We start from the raw sequence: 25,211 nt of genomic DNA on the forward strand, positions 1-25,211 counted from the left end.
TCACTAACCCTTGTTTGCTGCTGCTGTTCTAGCCATAAAAGGGATAAAGCTGGGAAAATGTCATTCTTATCAGCGATGGCTTTGTGCTTTGCTTGTGAAGTTGTTATATGAAAACAAAGGAAATGCTACAGCTGCACTTCGAGAGTTTCGTCGACTTGAGAATTTACGCAAAGGACCAGGAGGTACCAAAACAAGTTGAAAATTTTGTTGTACCCCAAATGCAACAGCTCCAATGTCTTGATACAATTATTTTTATGCAAGATGATGCGCCTCCACACATTGGACTCTTGTGTGCAGCAGTTTCTTCGACAACATTTTACTAATGATAGAGTATTTAGTCGTGTGTTTCCGGCAACCCAACCATTTCGTTCTACACACCCCTGTGATTTTTGACCTTGGGGATTCTTAAAAAATTTTGTTTATCGAGGACGTCGGGTAACCTTGGCAGATTTGAAAGACAGTATCACTCTGTACGTGAGAAGCATCTCAATCGACTAATTACGATTCACAGTTGAACAAGATGTCCACAGAATGCAGATTTTGCAGTAGTTTCCCTTGCATCGATAAAGTTCTTGTGATGTTTGTGACATGTAAAATGTGTTACAAATGTGTATTTTTATTTTCAGCATTTTTTTTTGGTTGTACAGCGTCATCTATGTCTTCCCATGTCTTGAATAGTATGTTCAACAATTTTAAAGTCTTTACACTTAGTAGTTTGCTGTATAGAGAACTCAGAGTAGAGGTATTTTAAATTTGGCCATCTTGTATATAAAAAGAATAAAAGAGCAGCCACACCGTAGAGGATATTTAACAAGACCAGTAAACTTAAAACAACCAATGCGAGAAGAAACGCCTGCTAAATCCCTCAAACAATAAAATCCCTTAAAAAGAGTTAAAAAGCATGATTCATCCAACAAAAATATAGCGCCTTATATCTGGTTCAGTTGGTTACATAGACCCTTACAAAACTACAATTATTTCTATACATTTTAGATACACAATATTTTTCTGCAAGTTTTTAAATCAAAGGAACCGATGTTATACTGCAGGCTCTTTCAAATGAAACTCTGTACAAATGGGGATATAGGAATGGAATCTTAATACACATTAGATGATAACAAAACTGCTCGTTCTCCATGTCAAGTTTTTAAGTTAATGGATCCATACCTCATGTTTACTCGTCTGAAGTTACAGATTATTTCTGGCTGATGTTTTGTCAAAACTACTAAACGAAAAGTAAATTCTCTGATGCTATGATGATATCACTATAGATCTAATATTGACCTGATGGACGTTAAATTTGAATAACGACTGATAAATTTGTACGTGAGTTAAATGTTCTCCTGCTGGAGGTCATATGGAAGTTTCAAGTTTCAAGATGTTCTGTCTTCGTCATTTGATCATGATTGAAAAGTATACGATCCGCCAAAAATTAGTTCACTTTAACGTCTAAAACAGACGTTAACACAATTAACTAAGCTAATGCTGTCCCAATGAGTGATTGCAACAGGATGAGGTTCCACTCATTTTCTGTATAATATTCAAAAACCGAGTGAGACGATCAGTTTAGCGACTGACAAAATCATGAGACAAAATGCCTCTTTTTTTTTTTTTTTTTTTTTTTTTCGTTCGGAATTACACTGAAAAATTGATGTACGACAAACACGTGTAAATAATGGGGGTTTATTACCCCGAATCTTCGCTACTACTTAGCAATTCCTATGCACGAGAAGATTTTCCCGAAATGTATTTGCTCATATGCTTTAACTGTTGCCAGGTTCATACTTTTTTAAAAATTTGAATCGTGAAATATGTTGAAATCATTCAAAAATGTTTCCTTAAAGATATTATTTTAACGAATATGATCATTTAACATTTTTTTTTTCATTCTCCACCTAAAAGTTAGTTTTCCTACGGAAGTTTTTATCATTAAAAATTATACAGTATGTTGATAATTAGAAAAAATAATAGTAAAAAATAACAAACTATAAAACAATAGGAAAACTGAGCATCATGTCTAAGCCAATTTACATGTCTTTTTCCAAAACTTCCTTGGTGCAAAGATTTTATGAGGCCTTGGATGTTTGTTTGAAATTTAAGAATTGAATATGATTGTTGAATGAACAAGAACAAATGTTTTAGATTGTAAGATATACATTTTTCATTTGCAATTTATTTATTATATAAATCATCATTATATAAATCATATTTTCCTCAATCATTGAAAACTGCCATCTTTAGGAAAAAGAGTAGCTATATACATAATTATGTTTGTTTTCGTAGTTTTGTAGTTCCATAATAGTTTCGGTAATTTGATCATATGTGATATTATTTTAAAACTAGTTATTCTTCTCACTTAATCGAAAGCTGATTAATAGTTTTTTTCTCAAAAAAAAAAAAAAAAGGATATGTAATTGGTATTTTTAATTGCATAGGACCTACTTAATTAATTACCATTTTAAATTAATATTTTAGAAATCTATTGATCTTATGTCAGTTGCTTATGAAAATAAATATAAAATTACTGAGGAGGTAGGCAGAGATCTTTATTTTATCCTGGAACTATATTAATTAAATAGTAAACCGTTCAACAAAAGCAAAATTATTTCATTTCTAAAGCATTATGCTTTTTTGTATCGAATGGATCTAGTTTGTTATTTTAAATTTTGTTAACATGAAATTTACAATCTTTCGAATAATTATGCTCATTTTTGTCTTGATTTAATGCCAATTATCTTGTTTGGGAATAAACGAAAACAAATGTGGAAAAAAATCTGTCTTTTTGGTAAAAGTTTCCTATTTGCTTACAATAGTAAGATTTTTTATTCAATTCTTTAATTTCTCGAACGGAATAATCTAAACTTAAAATTCCAAGTGAGTCAATTTTTTGCTTTAAAGAAATACTTTATATCCAATGCTAAATTTCTCAACTTTCACAATTACGTTCATTTGTATTTCAGAGATGATGATTTAGAGTCATCAGAATTTTCATTTAAGATCAAGTAGAATCAACGTAAATTCCTTAAAAAAATTTAAAAATAATTTTTTGCTTATAGTTTGACATAAGAACTTGGTTTTCCAGTTTCAGGAATCTCGTTGTATTATTTCAAATACTGAGTCAGATCATTCCAAAATGTGGCTTCAAATCCTTTCAGAATAAACTTTCAATAAAAATTACCATTCTGATAAGAAGATAAACCTTTTGGAATGACGAATTGAAATCCCGATGAAATAAAGTTATTGTCTAGTAAGATAACATGAAAATTTATCAATAAAATAAAATAATATTAATGGGTACAGGGGTAAAACTTTATGAATGGAACGGAAAATTTATTTAAAATTATTTCTTGATTTTAAAAGTTTCCAAATCTTTTGATCAGAATATATTGACAAATAGCACCCAACATTTGAAATTGAGTTTTATTGAGGATATGGGATTAATAGTGATAGTACACAAGCTTTTATCTCTTGTTCCCCACCCAGACTGTCAAAATCGTACTTATGTAGGTTGGTACAGTATGGGTTATATTTTCCTAATGTTACAGAAAAGGATTTTATGTTTATTGAATCTTCTGTCTACCTCCGGTTCTAGAATGGAATCTTCTTACGTTCTTTTTATTATACTGTCGAGATCAAAGTAGATATTTTCTTTATTTGGTAGTATTTGCAGTATGCAGGTTATATTTATAAATTTTACAGGGAAGACGATAAATTTTGCTCAGTCAGTTACTTTTAACTCTCTAAACTCATTGAATAGGGAGACTGAGTGTGTCGGCTTGGCTTGTTGAATGAGATTAATATCCTATTGGTGGAAAGCAGCGGTTTTATTTTTACACCCGGAGACCCAGATGAAAAGTTTTTTCTTGTTTGAAATATTCAGATTTTTCGGCTTGTTCCCAGGGTCTTTTTCCGGCAAAAAAAAAAAAGACCCATGTTACTCTTTGATTTAGAGACCAATATGCTTTTTGTTCTTTCTTTCATGGGCACATTTGTTTCAAGACTGATGCGCTTCACGATCCCGTGGAATTCTAGTGATCGGGTATCTTTTCATGCTTGCCTACCCTGTAGTTTCTGCTTTCCTTCGTCCCTATTTGGACGGCAAGCGAAAGGCTCTTCAAGAGAAGCTGCAGCTGTTTTATTTGCTTTTTGCTTCTAATGAAATCGGCTGTGTATGACTACCCATAAGATAAATGGAGCTCTTTGAATCCCAGCATATCACTTCGGCTGGTAGCTAGCCACCTATATGGTTAATTGGCAAGAGATAAAACAATATAGGCATTTTTCAGATGTTGTGGTGTTAAAAATGCTCGCTCTTTATCCTGGTAATGGCTAGCATTATGGTAATATGGGTTTTGGCAAACTTTATGGTTAGTGCCGAGATTTGTAATGCCCAGAGTTGGTAACTGTCGTTCTTTGTTGATATTCGTGGTGATGTCAGGCTCAAACCTTTCTCATTATTCCATAGGCAATCACGATAATCAATTCAGTAATAATTATACCAAATTTTTGGTTTTAATTCAGAGTAAAATAGTCTAAAAATCCCGCATTTTCCGCATTTTAATTCACAAAACTATCAGTACTATGGCTGAAGAGGAAAGCTCTTAATAGTGGAACCTACTCATTGAATTTATGAATGCGAAACAATATGAGAATCGAATAAAACTGGGAAATAAATAAGTTATCGAAGTCACACTGCATCTTATTTCTCTATCATTCTATAGGTATAATATATGTATACGAGTTACAGAGATATACAGTGGCTCCCAAAATTGAGTATACACTATACTCTTTCTTCATTAATTTTATTCTTTTCCAACTTAACATTCCTATTTATGGCTAATATTTATAAGAACGACAAAATATACATTAGAAAAAGTATAAGGCTAAAAAACAAAACGGAGGAATCAATAATATTTTTGTTACAGTAATTTTTATGTCAAAGTTGCAAATTCTAAAGTCACAAAATTGAGTATACATCTAGCAAAATCTGTCAACAAAAAGAGAAAAAGATAAATTAATATTTTGTTGCATATCCTTTAGCATTTAGAACAGCTTTGTAAACGGTGTGGCATTGAGTTGACAAGAGTTTGAGTTGTTTGGCCGGATATTTTCGACCATTTTCCTTCTAATACTCTTTTTAAGTGTTCCTTGCCCATAATATCGTGTTTTTGAACTGATTTTCCTAATTGCGCCCAGAAATTTTCAATCACATTGAGATCTGGAGATTGAGGAGGGGTGTGCAATTGCATTTTATAATTATACAACAACCATAACTTAACTATTTTAACTGTATATTTTAGGTCATTATTTTGTTGAAACAGAAAACTTGACCCTAAACCCAAATTCTGGGCACTTTGTTTTAAATTGTTCTTCAACATATCCAAATATTTAATTTTGTCCATCATTCCATCAATGAAAATTAAATTTCCCACTCCTTTTGCAGACATACAGCCCCATACAAGAAGTGAACTACCTCCAGGCTTGACAGAAGGATTGGTGTTTTTAGGAAGAAGTTCAGAATTGGGCTTTCTCCAAACATAACATCGACCATCACTACCAAAAACATTGAACTGACTTTCGTCACTGAATATTACTTGATTCCAGAAGTCAGGGGGCTTTGAAATATGACTTTTAGTAAATGAAATTTTTCTCTCTCGATTTACTTTGGAAATGAATGGTTTTGTTTTGGCTACGCGACCATTATAATTTGCTTTTTGGATTACTCTTCGAATTGTTTCTGCAGAAACACACTTTCCTATTGTTCTTGAAGTAGATGTAGCAATTTTTGTGGCACTCACCTTAGGATTGTTTGTTACCTCTCGAATAATTCTTCTCTTGGTCGTGGCACTGCGGATTTCTTTTCTTCCACTTCCAAGTTTATTAGCAATTTGTCCATACATTTTATACATCTGGATAATTTTTTGAACGCATCCGTGACTGCGTTGAATTTCCCTTGCAATTTCTCATAGATATGTACCATCTTCAGACAATCGAATAACAAGTTTCCGAATTTCAACATTTGTTTCATTTCTGGAGCTCATTATGATAACCAAAATGTTTGTTTTCGTTTGGAAATCAATGACTGTCAATTAAAGTAACAAAACTATTTTGCTTATTCATTTGAAAATAAATAATGGTAGTCAAGTCATATATTTTATAAGGTGTATACTCAATTTTGTGACTTTGGAATTTGCAACTTTGACATGAAAATTACTGTAATAAAAATATTATTGATTTCTCCGTTTTTTTTTTAGCCTAATACTTTTATTAATGTATATTTTGTCGTTCTTATAAATATTAGCCATAAATAGGAATGTTAAGATCAAAAAGAATAAAATTAAAGAAGAAAGAGTATAGTATATACTCAATTTTGGGAGCCACTGTATATAGATACAAAGGTTGTTTAAATGAAAAGGTACGAAACGTCGTAACAACGTAACCGTTAACATATTTGCTTATGCCGTTATGGGAAAACGTGGCGAGACATCTAAGGATGCGATTGGAGTCTCCGGCGTAGATCGGAGCATGCGCGGGTGCCCGCATGCGCAGGAGAGAGCAGAGGCTGTTATAAAAAGGGCCGTCCAATTGATGATACTTGTTGAATTCCTCGAGCACAGAAGAACCATTAACTCCGATATATACTGTGAGACACTCCAAAGATTACGCAGGTCCATCAAGAACAAAAGACCGGGGCTACTCATGGAGGTTGTGGTTCTGCTCCATGATAACGCGCATCCACATGTTTCCAAGGTCCTACAAGCAGGAACTGACCAAGTTCAAGTGGGAGCAGCTCGACCATCCGCTCTAAAGCCCGGACATGTCGCCCTGCGATTTTCATATGCTTGGTCCCCTGAAAAAACATCTGAAAGGGAAACGCTTCAACTCGGATGGCGAACTCAAGGACGCTGTGAAGGACTGAGTCTCGTCACGGTCACAGGAATTCTGGGAACAAGGAATCCTTCGGCTCGTTAATCAATGGGATCGTTGTGCTCAGGCACATGGTGTATACCATGGGTTCCCAAAGTGGTTCAGGTGGACCCCCAGGGGTTCATAGGAGACCACACGGGGGTCCACGTAGACGTGAAAAGAAAAAAGGGGTTCAAGTGGGGGTCCACGGAAAATTTTCTGGTTTTCATAATAAAGAACAAAAATTTTGGCTTGGATTTACCTATCAACGGTGACAGGTAGCATCATTCACTAGGTAGGTACTCAAAAATATTCGAGACTCAGTTCAAACACAGAATTGAATAGAACAATAGATAATAGTACAAGTGTACATCACATGTCGAGACTTGCAAAGTGCCGCCCGTGCGCCCGCTCGTCCGTGATGCTTGTTTAGACCTGCAAAGGGATGAAATGCGACTTGCGCTGTGCTTGCAATCTACATTAGTATAATGCCAAGAACAAAACGTTACTCATTTGTTTCCGGGATTTTGAACATAAAAGTGTGACTGTGAGTGAATCGATGTCAGTGTTTGCAGTGCCGGAAAAAGTAAGTATCTGCCTATTTGTTATACACATTTTTATTGTATATTGTAATTTATCAATCATATTATATTTGTTTTACTATTTGAGTGTAGTAGGTAGTTATGTAGTAAAAATTGAATACTAGAGATTATTCAAAACTTCGATAAAAGAACAAAAAGCCAGGGAAGATTAAACTTTAGGTACCTAGGTACTTTTTTGTTTAAAAATATTTATTTACGCGACTACGGCGATGAATTAAAAAAGCGGTGTTTCCGCGGGCATTTTTTATTGCAATAATTCTATTCTGTTGTGTTATAATAGCCATATTCTGGTAAAATCGCCTCAAAAAAAAAAGAAGCAATGCTTTGAATACCCGTTTATTTGCACTATTGTGCGATGAAAATGAAGATTTCCAACAACTGCTCTTGCATACTGAAGTACGCTGGTTGTCGAAAGGTGCATGCTTATCGAGATTTTACTCACTTTTCGAATCAGTGACAGAGTGTCTGGAAACATAAAGCACCAGATTTAAAAGAAAACCTGATCAAATATAAAGCGGACATTGCGTACTTATCAGATTTGTTCATAAAATTCATTGACGTTAACTTGCAGTTACAAGGGGACAGCCTTAATTTAATAAAAACAAAGGGTGTAATTTCGGCTTTTCTTGGTAAATTGAAATTAATGAAGCAAAATATTAGTCGGCACGAATTCTCCCAGTTTCCTCATTTGTCACAGATAGAATGTCTTGATGAGGATATTCAGACATTCGCTCAACATTTAAATACCCTGAGTGATGACTTCAAAAATAGATTTGAAGATATTCTGACGATGGAAATACCACCATGGATCATAACCCCATTTGATGAAACGGAAGAGGCGAATGTGGTATTACAAGAGGAGCTACTTGAGCTCAGCACCAACGAGGAACTGAAGGTGAAATTTAAAAAAGGCTATCAAACATTTTGGATGCAGGCAGAAATCCCCGAAAAATATCCTGGGGTGTGAGAAATTGCGAAAAAATTTTTGATAGCGTTTCCCTCGTTATATCTTGTCGAAAGAAGTTTTAGTGCCGTTACCAACCTGTTAACAAAAAAAAGGAGCAGATTGAACATAACAGAACGGGGAGATTTGAGATTACTTCTTACAAAACTGAAGCCAAATATTGATAATTTGCTGTCAATTCATCAAGTATATCTGTCTCATTAAAAGTATGACTATTTTTTATTGTTGATTTACACTTCAGAGTTCATTTGTGATTGTTTTTAATAATAAATGTTTATAATTTTGTATAACCACAAGTATTATTTTAATAAATAGGACACAAGAAAATGTGCTACTTTTTTTTTCTTCTTAACACCCCCAATTTAGGGTGATATTTTTTAGGAGTTTTGGGAATACAGTAGAAATGTAGCAGCAGGGGGTCTACCGAAAATAGTAAAACTTTAAAAGTGGTCCATGAGCAAAAAAAGTTTGGGAACCTCTGGTGTATACTTTGAATAAAATCTTCATTTATTTTACAAAACATTTTCAGTTATGATCAGGAACTTTGCGTTCCATTTACAATTTGTTTTCCATTTCTCTTGCCTTTCTTAACTTTGATTGTTGGCACAGCTGAAAATGACCAATTTCCTTAAATTTTAATGGACAATAAATCCTAAATCACGCAACAGTATTAGAAATATTATAATTGAAGCAGCATATAATTTCATTACAAAAACACATGGAATTAAGAAGGATTAAGAATAAAACTTCGTGAGATGCCGATTGCTAAGGAGGTTATAAAAGATAACTTAGTATGTGCTTCGCAAATGAATAAATAAATGGATTGTGACAGAGAAGACAAAATAAAATCCAGTAATGCAGTTGAAGAGTTTCGTTAGGAAGTATTTGTTTCCAGCATTATCTTTGAAATATCTAGCCATCAGCTATGGAAAAAAATAATTGAAAATCTTTAGGTGTTCTCATTACAATAAGTTTTCTTTTTTAATTGATAAAGGAAAAACAATATTATCCTTACAGGGCATTACACAACTTCAATTTTTAGTCACAATTCTAGTAAACAAAATTCTTCCCTTCAGATTGTGAATTTGGGGGAGGGGGGAGAGAAAATGCAGAAAAGCAAAAGGTGAATTTTTATCCTCAAACTAACTGATTCTACAACTGCTGTTTTATGTTGTAGGAACTGCAGTATGTCTTCTAATATTCAATGTTTTTCTCTCGGTTCAGACAATATCAGCTACATCATGACCGAACAGTAACTGAACAACCGCAAGAAAATTTATTATATTAGCCGTGTGTGGCAAGAACATTACTTTTACAGCTATTTTGCAACATATAATGATTTTACTGCTGAAAACTCTCGCGAATTCAACAAACCCCTCAATCTGCAGCCCTACTGCCTCGAACTGTTGACTACGTAAATTACTTGAAAGAATGAGGAATCACAGACTAATTTATTATATGGTTGCAAATAGTTTTCTTCACCTATTCCATTGTAGATTTCTGTGAGGTTGGGGCACAACTGATAACGAAACCGATTCTTACTCACGAAACAGATATTCGCCAGGTATAGCAGATTGCAAAGGAAGCACTTAGTTGCTATCTTTTCGACTTAGAAAAAGTGTATGATCAGACTTGGAGGTATAGGATTTTAAAAGACCTGAATAATCTTGCATTAAAAGGAAACCTTTCAGTTTTTATATGAAACCTTTTAAAGCTTAGGAAATTCAAGGCCAAACCGAATCAACTTCTAAATTTTCTCGACTCGAAGAAAGATGTTTCTCGAAATAGCGATTTAAGTGAGATTCATTCTATGTTAAAAATTAGCATTGTTTTACAACAAATTTCACCTCCTGTAAAGTGTTTCTTATATGTTTACGATCTGTATATCTTTTGTATAGGGATATATATGAATTTTATACAATTATGATTGCAGTCAATAGCATTAATAGTCTTAAACGAATGGCTTTATCATATCTACATCGAAATACATATTTACGAAATATATCTACATTCATTTGAATCCCGAACTGAAATTTAATGACAAAATAATGCCACTGTGAAGGAAATTTGGTTTTTGAGCCTTAACTTTCATAAAAAAATCCTTTACCCTTCATTTAAAACTCTTACAGAACAGAGTAAGAAATTTTTAAATATTTAAAAAATTTTATTGACTATTTTATTGGCCCAGGAAGCTGTTCGAAGTTCTGCGCTTAAAATATAAAAAGCTATTGTACTTTTTAATATGGATTATAGTTTTGTTATTTATTAAAGCAAAAATAATAAACATTATTTTTGAGACAGGACATTGCCTTATTCCTAGACTTAATATCACTTCCTATCATATGATAAATTATCCAAAATGCATAAAAATTTAGGTTTTTATTGCATGAAAAGACTGTAGCTCGAGATGAAAATTGTTGGGGGTATTTAATAACCCTATTCTCTTTCCCAGAAGAAAATCTAAAAATAAAAATTGCATTTTATTCGTAACCGTTATATCCTAGAGCTACAAGAAATATATAACATAAGAAATATATATGTTTTTGTCTGGTAGCTTAAATGCGAAATTATTTAGGGTTTTAGATGAATTCTGGTTTCGTGAGGGCGCTTTTTAAAATTTAACCTTTTATATCCCGACGATACTTAAAAGCACCCACGACGATACTTAAAAATCATGCCTTTATCTTCGAATATGATTATTTTTTCTGATGGTATTCAAAAGATCATGAAGTGTGTAGCACAAACAGTAAGCAGTAAATATCAGTTTAAGGTAGAAATTAAAATTTTTTGGTCATTAATTACATTAGTTAAATTATTTTAATTAATTTCAATTTTTTTTCCCTCTTCCCTGCTCTTATTCTGCACTAAATTTATCTAATGATGAAAAATAAAATTGATAAATTGATAATAAAATAATTAGGTGAATAAAATTTTGAAAAAAAAAAGCATGAGAAAAAAGACATATCTGCAAGATATTCAAGACAGAAAATGAAAAATATTTTTTTGATGCCAATTAATTAAAGTTAAACTCCGGTATTATATAATCACATGTGCTGAGAATCCGGTAAAAGTGAGACAAGCATTCATTTCCCTCTTATATATTGCACTTAGATATATATATATCTACACTTATAAACTTTTATTAAATAAGATATGAAAATTGTATGAAGAAAATTTCGCTTTTGTTAGATTGATAATCTAATATATAAAAATGAATTTTTGTTTGTTCGTACTTTATGCGCTGCTGTACCGTTCAACCGATTGCGATGAAACTTGTTCAACTTATTGCTTGCATCTGCACGAAGATTATATTTTAAAATCGACAATTGGCAGAAGACAAACAGTAAACGGAAACGGCACATGTCATTCGGAATTAATCCAACAAATATATCAAACAAACAAAATTTTTATGACTGATTCTAATCAATGTGAGTGTAATGAAACGGAAAATATTTAGTGCAAACGCTAATATTTTTCTTCTCATTAATGAATAGTCATCTATACAGGATGTTGTCATTCAGCGTGCACGATATTTTGGCTGCGGCGAACCGCACATATTATTCAGAGTTTATCTCACACATACAAAATAGAATTATTATTATCGATACCGATCAAGTTAAGTTATATATAATGGAAATTTTCTAGTACAAACAGTAATTTTTCTATTTATTCAGTGTATCGACAAACGATATTTCGGTAACGTTCAGTGGGTAAAAAAAGTTTCCGTACGGAAGATTAAATAAAAATAAACTAGCATAATTTCTAATCTTTGCTTTTTATCTTTATAAACTACTTATATATTGTTAATAAGAGTCTTTAAAAGGGAGTTTCATAATAAATTTCTCTTTTTTACAAAATTCAGCAAGTCCGTTTGCAATTTTTAAGATAAATGACGAAGTATCATGCAAAAAAAGTTTCCGTACGCAATATGCAAATTTCTCCTGACGTGCTCTACAACTTATCCGCAGTAAATATTCGAAGTTTGATGGTTTGTCAGAGGGAAGAATTCGACACCTAGGTACACCTTCAAGATTTGTCAAGAGTAATGTATCTTTCATGTTAAAAAACAGCTTCATAGTCCTCCCCAGTCTCCCGATTTAATCCTTATAGGACATTTATTGGAAGAAATCGGTCGTGAACTAAAAAAAATATGACATAAAGAACAAAGTTGAACTCAAAAGGGTCATTCAAGACATTTGGAGTAGTATTTCTCCAGAACCAAAAAAAAAAAAAAAAACTGATGGTTAAGAACTCCGAAGTTAAATAGCATAATGATGATCTTGCATTTGATCGGTAGGCTAAAGGAAGGCCTACCGATCATTAAATGCAAGTTGGTCAGCATGAAAAAGGTTTTTCATGTACTATATAAAAACCGTACGGAAACTTTTTTGTTCCTTATTAGTGGCATTTTTTTTATTCTTTCAATTTAAGTATTTAATTTTTTTCATATTTTTTTCCTTTATAATATTCATAAATAATAAATGAAATTGTGTTAAACCAATTTTAAAATTTTCATTTTCATAACAAAATATTTTGTGCCAAAATTTAAATTTTTATTAACAGTTATAGCTGTGTACGGAAACTTTTTTTACCCACTGTATATCCGTTGATTGCTTTGACAAAAAATATGTCCCCAAACGTACGTCACTTAATAGATCTACCAGCGTAGCACGTAGAAACAAGCCGATTCAAGCTTCTCAAACAAACAAGGCACAACAAGCCAGCAATAAAGCAGATAGTTTACGAATTGCAAATTCACGTGCTTCAGAATCAAAACACCAATAAGCGGCAAGAAGCGAGGCAACTATTTTTAACCTAAAGTTGATTGGAGATCAACTTGTATTCTCGATGACCTTCAACAAGACGCAATATCAATCACTTTGAACCAAAAAAATCTACGTTTTTTTCACATGGCCAGTTGTGTGCTGGATGCTTAAGAGTCGGACAGCCAAGAAATTTATTTTTTTATTTTATTTATTTATTTGCTGAAGATAGAAAAACAAAAAATATTGTTTTCCCTAAAGCACTTGAAAAATAAAGTAAAAAAATAGATTAAATATTATTTGTACTTCTCCTTTATATATCATTCAATTTCAATGAATGTATTCATTGCCGATAAGAAAATAAATAATATTCTTTCTATCATTCCTAGTTAAACAAGACAGCTATTTTAAATTTCAAACGATATTTCTAAAATTATTTCTTCTGCGGCAGCAGCGCGCCCGGTACCAGCTAGTAATAATAATAATAATAACTAAATTTTTGCACAGGCTTCATAATAAAAAAATTAATACCAGAGAAATGTTCATCTTATAACTCAACAATAAATGCACCAAGTTTTGCTTTTCAATCCGAGAAACATCACAAAAGTATTGAAAGACAAATATATTAACTTAGATCACTTATTCATACCACGGAGTGGTATTTGATCTGTTCTTTCGATGTATAAATTTAACTAAAATATATGTATCACGCAAAGTTATTAAAAGGAATTCATCTAAAGATAAAAATACATTTATTACCCTCTATTAAATTAGAAAATTGTCAATTATTACATTAATTGAGATATTTACAAAAACTGTTCAAAATGTGCACGTTTGACATTTACTCTTTGTACGGAAAGTTACTGTTAAAATATATGTTTTCTCAAAATGGAAAGGCATACAGGCACGAATAACAAATATTTTTGTTCAAATCATATGCGCCATGCATTAAACGAAATATTTAGAAAAATAACAATTTATATTTCAATTATATAACAAAATGGAAATATTAGATGTCCCGAAAGTTAATAGAATATATGGCATTTCAGCAAAAAATGCTCACTAAATTTTTTAATAGTTTAGTCTTTCCATTCTTTAGTACGACTTCGTATATTTTTGTAGGATTTGTAACATTTCAGATTCCAAGTTGTATCATGCACTTCAGTGGCTGTTATACATAGAAGAACGTAAGCAACCTCATAAACAAAAGTGAACAGGAGACATGAGGTGATATAGGAGGAAATTCAACTGGTCCTTATATACGAATTCACTCCTCAGTGAATTTCCCATTCTACCGTCATTTATATTTGATGTGTGGCAAATCGAATGCCAGCTAATTGCGAAGCTATATGAAGAAATACTACCAAAGGCAATTTATCTATTAGTTTAAACACAATGCCACTCAAAACTAACGTAATAAATCAGTCACTTTTAAGCATATTGCTATATAGATTGGGACAAACGAGTGAGTTCCGGTAAATGTTACATCAAGCATTATAAAAAACTGCTGTTGACAATGAGGCTCAATGAGACAATGATATAATGGATTTATATCAATTCAAACATCATTTTTTTTTGAAGACTCATGTTTCCATCTCAATTAAAGCTGCATTTGTCTGTTCAAATAACATTTCTCCGTAGATTCTACCTGAATTAGGGCTCAATATAAAAACTCTACACGCTGGCTTTGATCGCACTTGTCTATAATGTTTACAAATGCTGTATGAATGTCATATTGTTTTAAATATTGCCCAGACTGTCATTTATGGAATGATGAGTTTTGAGCTGACTGTTCATGTATTTACTAGAATGGGAGTAACTTGTAAAATAATATGTTAATAAAATAAGATGTTTCTGTATCACTTATTTAACACCTTATCATTTTCAGTCATCTCAGGAAAATAAAAGATTTGTGCTTCCCACGCATTGACCCATTTTTCTTAATACACTTTTTTCGAGAATATTCTTTTAGATTCTTCTGCAAATAGACAAACACCGCTATTACACGTAGCACAGATCATGATTAATCTGAGACGGTATTATTTAGTGAAATAAGGTATTTCTGTTAAGTCTAATATCACGCAAGAATCTTGCTGGATTGACGGAAAGCTCTTACGTAATAAAGGTAATGCAAGACAACAAAAATCTGAACTTTTCCGACTAGTAATGAATAATCCTAATTGAGAAAAAATCATAACACTCAATGAAAATTTAGAAAATTGTTTTTAGGAGGTCTAAATGGACTGGTCAAAGGTTAATAACAACACACACACACTGTTTTTCATACGCGTTTTCAGATAGCAAAAACATTTCAAGAAAACTACTATAATTTAAATTGATATAACAATTTAAACAGAGCTTGCCTCGCGTTATGCCCTGGATCAATCAGCAAACTTATAAAAAACTTTCACTGATATTCTGTCTTGAATCGAGTTTTTACAAAATGTTCCCACTAAACTTTTCAAAGTTTAGTGCACTTTTCAAAGTTTAGTTCGATTTCGCACTAAACTTTGAAAAGGGCATTAACAATGGGAGAGGAATAGTCTATTTATCATGGGACTATGCTACTCTTGCCCGTTGCTACAAAAAAATTGCTACATTTCCTGGCAAAATAATAATAATAATGTCCCTCCCTGCACTCTTTCTTAAAGTATAAAATTAAAGAATTTAACTATTAGATGGATTTTGAAGTAGAATCCCATGTAAATCTTTCATTTGATCCTCAGTCTGCTTGATAATTTGACTGTTGATCCTCAATTAATTATTGCTAATTAGCTGTCTTTGGTTTGATGGAATTAATGATTTCTAAAAATTTTAATGAAATATACTGTATAACTTAGTCTGAATGTCTTCTTCAGCAAAACAGTTTTGACTTCGAATTTTGATAGACATATAACACATACTATTTTAAAAGCTTACATCATTCTTTTCATTGTGCTATGCGTTTTCTAATTTTCTGTCCATATCTTTATACATCCAATTATATCACAGGAAAGAACAGCAGTATTTACAAATGGGCATACTTCAAAAAAGCATCAGCAACGATTGATTCTGAAGTGAACTTTTAATTGTAATCACAACAAAATTACAGACATTTTATTAAAAGCGTATCTAATAATGAAACCTACCTATCTATGTACTGATGGAACAATAAGCCGAACGTTTTTATCCTGCTCATCGATAATGGCAAAGAAGCCAGGATGAAATATTAGTAGCTACAACGAAAACAATTTGAGTTTTATTTCAGCAGTGAAATATATTGCTGTAAAATATGTTTAAATATTTTTTTTAAAAAAAGTTATTAAAAACAGAAAAAAAAATTATACGGCAAAATAATAGGTATCATTGACAAGATAACTTTTTGAATTTTGAGATGAATTAAAAATCCTTTTTTGTACTGTCATTAAGAGAAAACTGCCAAAATTCCGCTTGCCTTTTAATTATTTAAAATTCTAATTAAATTTTCAAAAAAAAAATCGTTCCAATGTGCACATTTTCTTTCTCCAAAAAAATATACAGGGTGTCTCAAAAACCTTGACCGCTGCTTTTATTCCTGAAATATTGATCGTAGACATATACTGAAAATTACAAAGTCACTTAAAAAAAAAAGGTGCAAATTGCTATGAAATCAATTAAAGTTTCCAGGGGATTAAACTTTAAAAAATACAAAATTTAAATTTTTATACGGACCCCGTACAAAAAAATTTCCAGTCAGTAAAATGTGCCGCATCCTCTAATAAGGTCGTGTACGAAATTTCAGCATTTTAGCACAAAAATACTCAAAGATATGAGACTGCATAAATTCTGACTTAAACCACTTTTCGATGCCTGGATATGAGTTCGCAAAGAGAAAAAAATTATGTCGGATGTTCGTGTTTTATGGGTAATGATTGAAATGGATTATTAGAAATGAATGAAAGTAATGATTGAATAAATAAATAATAATTTTACTATTTATTGATTCAAAAGTATTAAAAATGTGTAGAAATAATAACTTAAAGGAAAGATTACATAAAGGAAAGATTACATGAGGAAAGATTACTTTAATGAAAGATTACATAATATTTTTTACAACGTCACTGACAATGCTATTTTTAAGTTATATTCTGTAATTCATGATATAAAATTTTAAAGTATTTTTCAGGAAGCATAGATTTTAAAATTTGTATTTAAAACTAAAAATATGAAGCATATTTAATTTTCTTATGATGCATTCCTGCGTTGCGTCCTCTGCACTGAAGCTGTAAACATTTGCATTTTAATTTGTGATTGATCCTTCTCCAACTTTGTTTTAACATATCTTTGAGAATTTTCATGATAAAATTCTGAAATCTTGTACATGACCTTATTAGAGGATGGGGCACATTTTATGAAACTGAAAATTTTTTTTATACGGGGTCCATATAAAAATTTAAATTTTGTATTTTTTAAAGTTTAATCCCTTGAAAATTTTAATCGATTTCATAACATTTTGCCCCTTTTTTCTGCAACTTTGTAATTTACAGTATATGTCTACGATCAATATTTAACCCTTATGTTCATTTTCTATAGTATACCATACATACAACTTTATAAAAATATAATACCACTATAAAATAATTTTTAACTTAGTTTTATTAAACACATGACATTTCTAGACGTTTATTTATTCTTCAAAAATAAAAATAGTAGTTTATCTGTCATAATTATATATATATATATATATATATATATATATATATATATATATATTTGCTTTTCTTCACAAAAGCAATCTTGCCACGATAAGGGTTAAGGAATAAAACCCGCCGTCAAGGTTTTTGAGACACCCTGTATATGACTATATTTGGAGCTCTAAGTTATAGATCGCTAACGCACACTTGGGCCGATAGAGACACGTGACATATGCCATATTTATTATTCATAGAAACATATATATATATATATTCAAGTCTGTAATCTATTTATTTCATAATTATATTATTTCAAATTATCCAGCGCTCTAAATTGGAAATAAGGTTTCTTAAACGATTTAAACTACTAAGTTTTTAACTGTATTTTTACAAGAGAATTTCTTTTAAGCAGCTTAAAATTTTAGTTAACTATAAAAACTAACTTATGAAAATGAATTTCTAGATACATCTGAGGTAAGCTTTCTGAGTGATGGAAATTTTTCGGAACTTTCATAGCTTTATTTTTTTTTCTCATTTGTGGAAATTTTGAATTCTAAATGTTTCCTTATAAATAATCCTGAAGTGATTGAGCTAATTCACTAGAAATGTAAATGATTCGTTCTTACATAAATGATTGTTTCTTATTCTCTAATGTGTATTCGATAGAACATTCTTTTTTTCGAAGGGCAAATTTCACTTCAATTTAAAATCGATCCTTGTGTTCATTGTTGCCATTTTTGTTTGAAGGTTTTAGTCTTTTTGATTTGAAGTGGAAGGATCGTGCTCTTTCTATATGCGGCGAAACTAATACTGCACTTCAATTCTCACTTCAAAGTAGAAATAACAAATAAGCAACTTTAATGAGTAACATCAAATAATTTAAAACTAATTAAAAAATGCCGACCTTCGAAGGAGGAAAACGTTTAGTAGGATGCAGAAATACTTGTAGATGATTCAGATTCATATCTGATAAAATTATGCATATTCTGATAAACAAAATATGAGTACAATATATGTTCTAGCCTCCAGTAATCAGAATGAAAAAAGAACGAAGTTTAAAGCTTTAATAGGGATGATTAGATTGTGATTGAATGCTAAAATAATAAATAATACAACGGGAACGTTTGTCTTCTGAGATTTAGGTTTGATTCGTGACATTCAAAGATAAACTTGTGATTGGAGAGGTGTGAAAAACTCCAAAACATATTCGAAGAATATGGAGTGCAGTGAATAGGAGCTAATTTTTTTGTTTATGCTTTTTGGCTAAACTAAAACCCATGCAGACATAATTTATTTCTAAAAGGATGTTAATTCTATTAATTCTTCTTATTAAAAGTCGATCAGTTCCTCAGGTTGTATTATTAAGAACCTTTAGAAAATTTAAAGTCCTCCCACAGTTTTTATGTGAAAGAGATAGATGGAAATGTTCTTTTCTTGTTGAAAATATTTCCTAAAAAAATGAATGAATGGATATGCGTGATCAGCTAAAGTTATTTCGAAGTCTAGAAAAAGATTTCTTTACTTACCGTTACTTTGATTGTTGAGAGAAGGAAACTATTTATAATTGATCGTTGTTTGAATTTGTTTACTGCAGTTGTCTCTCTATGAAACAAGTATGGTTACTGTATCTGATATGATATTGTACATGGTTACTGTACAAGTCACCGATCTAAAAATGTCTTTTACAATCCATTTTAAAATAATGCTAATTTTATAAATTGAAAGGGGGACTATAAAACAGCTATAGCATTTGGGATATCTTCTTCTTGGTTTATAAAACCCCCGAAAAATCTTAATCTGTATTGTCACTATCGCGAAAAACTTCGTATGCCGGTTATCTCTTGGTTCGTTGGCCGGTTATCTCTTTGATTAAGATTAGGCTTATCTTTAGAAATACCATATTTCCACGTGCTGTAACGAGCTTTCGAGATAGCAGAAAAGATGGTTGTTAAGTTCTCTCTCTATAAAAATGCAAAATCTCTTTACAGTGCTAAAGGATTAAATGAAATTCTTATCTTCTTTCTGAATGCACTTTGGAATGAAAGAGATCATTTTTATCTTCAAAAACTATAAATAATTCATTGATTAATCATTTTTATAAGAATGGATTTACAATTTTTTAAAACAATCGGGTGTTTGCAAATATTTTATAAATATGTGCTAAAATAAACCGAAGTTCTTGAAATGTAAAATTGATATAACAATGTAAATCAGAGAGGGATGCGAAATTCAATTTCCCATCGTAGATTTCTTCTTATGATTTAAAATACGCGTTTTATAATCCTGGTTAGAATACATATTTACTAGTGTAAAAGATATTTTTTTTTAAAGTTTCTGCCACACTTCTTTAATAGAAATGGAAGAAGTTAAGGTTTAAATAAATTTTTGCCACAACACTTTACAACAGCACAGTTGAATACGCCGCGATTCTTCTTTGGCTCTTTTGCATGTAATTAAATTTTTGCTTTGTTACTTAACCTAGACTCTGTTCTTTCATGGGAGCCTCTTGGCAGTAACAATTTCATCACTCTTCACTTTGCTTCCTCCATGTAAATTTTGTCAAAATTATGGAAGCATTAGCATTATCAGCTATTTTTTAGATGGTGAGATTTACTGCTTCATCAGTCGAATTATTTTTGACTACATCTTTACTTATTGTTGAAAGAGCCGCGGATATATTCCAGTCAACAGTTGTGAATATATGTTTGGACGGCTGATAGAAATTATGTTGTTTATATCTATATTCAAATATAATCAACGGAAAACTGTCAAAACGTTGTCAAGTATTGCCTAATGCCAAATTAATTAAAAGATGAAACTAATGGAGAATTTAAAACAAGATCAAATGCATTTAAGGATTGTGTGTGAGTGAAAACAGATTTGTTCATCATTAGTTAGAAGGCATACATTTTGATCTTCGAACGATTATTGGAGTTGTAAACCTTTTGTACTGGTGTTGTAATTTCTACCAATTGGCTATGAACATTAAGATCTCCAATAATAGAGAAAAACGGTAATTGGGAGCTGTTGGATTAAATAATTTAAATCTATTTGACTGATGTATTCATCAAGCGGTATATATAACCTGAAGATTGATATCTAGAAATATTTATGTATTTGTATAGCAATAGCCTGAAAGATTAGTATATAAAATCAGCAAGTGCATGGAATATTGTTAGCAACTAGTATGTAACTCTATCTGAAGGTTTATCATTGATATAATTTTCGTAAGAATAACGCAATTTTGGTGCTTGAAATTCTTCGCTTGGTTTCAAATGGATTTCCTGTGAAAGGATACAAAAAGGCTCATATATATATCGATGGTGGTATTTCAGATCAGAAATTTTATTGTTTAAACTATGGCGATTCCTAGATACCAAAAAGACCATTTCAGAACAACAACAAAAAAGGGGAGGGGGAGAAAAAGTATTTTATAACTTCTTTGAAAAAGATATCGTTTATTCTGACTGATCTAGAGAAATGTCATCCGAAGAAGAATTAAGATTAAAAAAACAATCACTGTTAAACGTTTTTTTTTTTTTTTTTTTTTTTTCCTTTTAGGAATCGTAATTTATTGAAAATCGTTTGGGGAATTATGGCAGAGGATTTTTGGTCTCTACGTTTAGCAGCTTTAGATTCTTAAGTATCTGTCATTAAAAATTTTTTTAATCTTTTTAATATTTTAATAATTCTGCCTGGTATTGAACTTGGGGTTTTAAAGACTCAGTGGACATAGACACGTTTTTTTGTGAAAAACAATTAACAGAGGTCGATTTTAATTTAGCTAGCAGAGGGCAAACTATTTTCGTAATCCTTTATCACTCTGATTACTTTCAGAATTAATTCATTTTTCTGCGTTGATATAAGAAAAACATGTTCAGTTCAAGAATCAATTTTTTAGTTTACGAATTTAATATGTTTTTCTTTATTTTAAGTTCTTAGATTTTCTTTTTCAATTTCCATTAAGGCCGGCTATGTACGTGGGTCTGATGTGGCTGTTTGTATTTTAAGCAGATTACAGCTATTGGCAAAATAATTAACAAACAATCGCACACTCAATGCAAGTTTGTATTCCTCTACATTCTTCTTTGGAATAGTCGAAACGTTGGCATTTATAACACCTATCGAAATTCGGAATATCAAGACGTACTTTAAGTATCCTACTTTGATACTAGATGATGATTTTTGTTATATTAAATGTTGAGATAATATTATTTATGACAACAAGAGCATTACTTTTACTTATGTTCATAAATAAAAGACACTGTAATGACATCTTGGTAAACAAAGTATTCAAATAATATGTTTTTAGTAGATCTCAGCAACTCCTACTCAGATTACAATACCATAGGAGAAGTTGAGTGTTCGAAAGAGAGTTACTGAAACGGGATACATTAAAAATATAATTATTTAGTTTAATTAAATATTTAGTTTGCAAAGCAGAGTCTATTTTAATTCGTAAATTGTACGATAAGTGAGATTTTTTTAATGTTTTGGCCTACCGCCAATACCTTTCAATGCCATTGGAATTGCAAGGAAATATATTTCAATAAGTTTTCTGTCAAGAACAGAGAGAATAACAAAAAGAGCAGAATCAGAGAAAGGTTCGAATTACCGATGACACTACCCACTATGAAGTCTAACAAGGGTTGGAAGGCATAAGCAAACTGAATTTCTAGCTTCGCTGCTCATCATATTGCTAGCCAGAACTTATATGCTCAACGCCTCTTCCACTTGACATCCTAACCAAGTTACAGATAGTTACTACTTTCACCTGAACTTCAGCAGGGTAGCCACTTAAATGACTACGCTACCAGACGAAATGATATACCAAGGACCTTGTACAGCTCCTTCGATAGATCACCGTTCTCGGTCAACACATGGGGCTTTTGGCTGTTCATGAGAAACAAGAAGTAAGTAGAGTGGTAACAGTTTCTAATGGAGAGGTCCCTAGCATGTTGTCAAGGGATGGAAGTAGTCAGCAGGAAGCAGAAGATGTTACGGAAGGTAGATTTGAACAGAAATCAGATTCCTAGGCACCTCGAGATTAGGACATCTGCTTTCATCTAAGGAAGTTGTATGTTTCCCCGTTTGAGGAACCAGACAGAAAAAATATGACTGATTGCTATTTGTTATTTCAATGATGTCAAATGATGATTTTAATTTTTTTTTTTTTTAATAAATTCGACCGAAATTGGTAATTTCATTAAAATGCATTTTCTGTTATATGTCAATTAGATGCTAAAAGTAAATTTATTTTCAATTTGTTTTGACTTTCTGATATAATTTGGTTTAGACCGTAACATTACATTCGTTAATGAAATGACGTAAGGAAGAAAGTCATAAAATGATAGCATTAAATAATTAGCAACTTTCGAAACGAAAAACACTTTACAATCTTGGTAAACAATGGATTATTCGTATTGATAAGAAATATGTTGCGTATTTTTCGTTAGGGTTCTTTCTATCCATATAAAAAAGCGAAGTGTCATTCTTTCAATAAGCTGTTGATATTTTTGAAAACAAACAAGTTTAACCCAGCCTAAGTGAATATTTCTTAAAGTTTCACCTGAGTCAGTTATTCTCTCATATGATGTAGCAGACGTAAGCAACATTATATAATTTTGTGTTATTTCATTGACGCTCATTTTGAAGTAATTTGAAGCTATTTCATTGTGAAGTTTATTTTCTTTTCGTCAATTTAATCAAGTTTATCTTATGATAATTGGGGGAAAAATTCCTCAAAATTTGAGGAACTGCTCAAAAATGCTGATTAAAATTCTACAAGTTTTGAGCTGATAGTTAAAAGAAAAGAATAAACTGATATTAAAAAAATCTTTATCCTACTGAAAATGATGACGATTGAATCGTTTGCATTAAATTATTTAAATTACAAAACAATGATATGAATTTATTTCCTTATTATCGAAATGAATTGCAAGAATTCTGATCCTTTTGCGTTTCTTTTCGTGACGGTGCTATTAAAAGTAAGTTATTTTTGTATTGGTTATTACTTAATCATTTTGCAATACTTATTATAATTTAAACTTACGTACTCTACTATTGTAATTTAAACTTATGCACTCTATAAATGCATTTAGGTAAAAAAGTAGAAAGCTTTTTGTGTGCATAAATAAGTCATGACAAAATACTGAATGTGACTTTTATATCTCCATTTACCCTAATTATTATCACAGATATAAAGTTTTGGGTTTGACTTTATATGAGACAATCGAAATATTTTCTTTTTTCACTATTTATCTGTCTCAGCTGGATTAGCTTCTCAAACTATACTGCAGCCGGAAATATTTTATAACAAGAATGAAATGGGTCATACGATCTTCTCAAATAAATATTTATTTGAGACAACGAATATAGGTCATTTAAGGTAATTGGGAAAAAATTTTGCAAACGTTGTCATTTTTCTCGATTTAAAATGATCATAAGAGAAGGAAAATAGGCTTTTAATCATTTCTGGGAGGGTCATTAAACATCTTTTTTCTAAATTAATAATTTAGTTAATCAATCTCAGTTATAGCAACGTTCATAATTAACCCTAGCATATTATCAATTATCTCTATTCTAATCATTTGCAAACTATTGTGTAATTGGAAACACGTGTTTTGGATTCTGATCACAACAAGGAACTGATTTGAAAAGAATATATTTGAAATGATAAGAAACTACAGATTATTTTCTCAGAATTTACTTTACCTACCTTTCCCAAGTACCCCAAATTGCTACATTTTTACCATTTTTCAATAAAAATACTAAGCCACGAATTCCTGATCTTCATTTGTCACTGCGATATATTTTTAGATATTAAACTCGTGCTTTGACATGTATTTAAATTTGTGGAGCTTTAATTGTCAATTAAGAATTTAGTCGGATCCTGCCATTTGGCTGACTGGTTCGCCATTTCACAATAAACTAAATTCCTTGCTTTCAAGTCATTTTGACGTCTGTGAAATAGTATTCTTTGCCTCGAATGGTCAAAATTCCTGTTTTGTTATCTTGAAGACGTGTCCTTCGATAAAGAGTTCCATATTTGTTGCAACAAAATCGTCAAAAAAAATGCCTTAATAATTACTTTTTATGTAGTGCTATTGATGAAGAAATATTCTTGGTATAAATTGCTATACATTTCTGTTCCTTCAATTTTTTCCTTACCTTATGGTACTGAAGTTTCTAGAAATTATTTTAGATAAAATGTTTTGTGCTTTTCTCTAATATATAACTTTCACTTATATCCTTAAATCTGCTTATGAAGTAAGTTTAATATATTGAGAATGTTTGTTATTATTTTATTTTTAAAGCGAAATTT

At 31.2% G+C, this 25,211-nt stretch overlaps 1 protein-coding gene across 2 annotated transcripts in view; it reads right to left on the reverse strand.

Annotated features, from left to right (window-relative positions):
• The window catches only part of LOC129960910 (flavin-containing monooxygenase 5-like), a 41,794-nt gene extending 22,147 nt beyond the window's left edge, over nt 1-19,647 (reverse strand). For both annotated transcript variants that reach the window (XM_056074636.1, XM_056074634.1), the window contains exon 1: nt 19,414-19,647. The gene's annotated coding sequence lies outside the window, so the exon portion shown is untranslated. The remainder of the gene's footprint in view (nt 1-19,413) is intronic.
• Between the last annotated feature and the right edge of the window lie 5,564 nt (nt 19,648-25,211).

This window comes from Argiope bruennichi, chromosome X2 (genome assembly GCF_947563725.1).
Source record: "Argiope bruennichi chromosome X2, qqArgBrue1.1, whole genome shotgun sequence".
Lineage (NCBI taxonomy): Eukaryota > Metazoa > Arthropoda > Arachnida > Araneae > Araneidae > Argiope > Argiope bruennichi.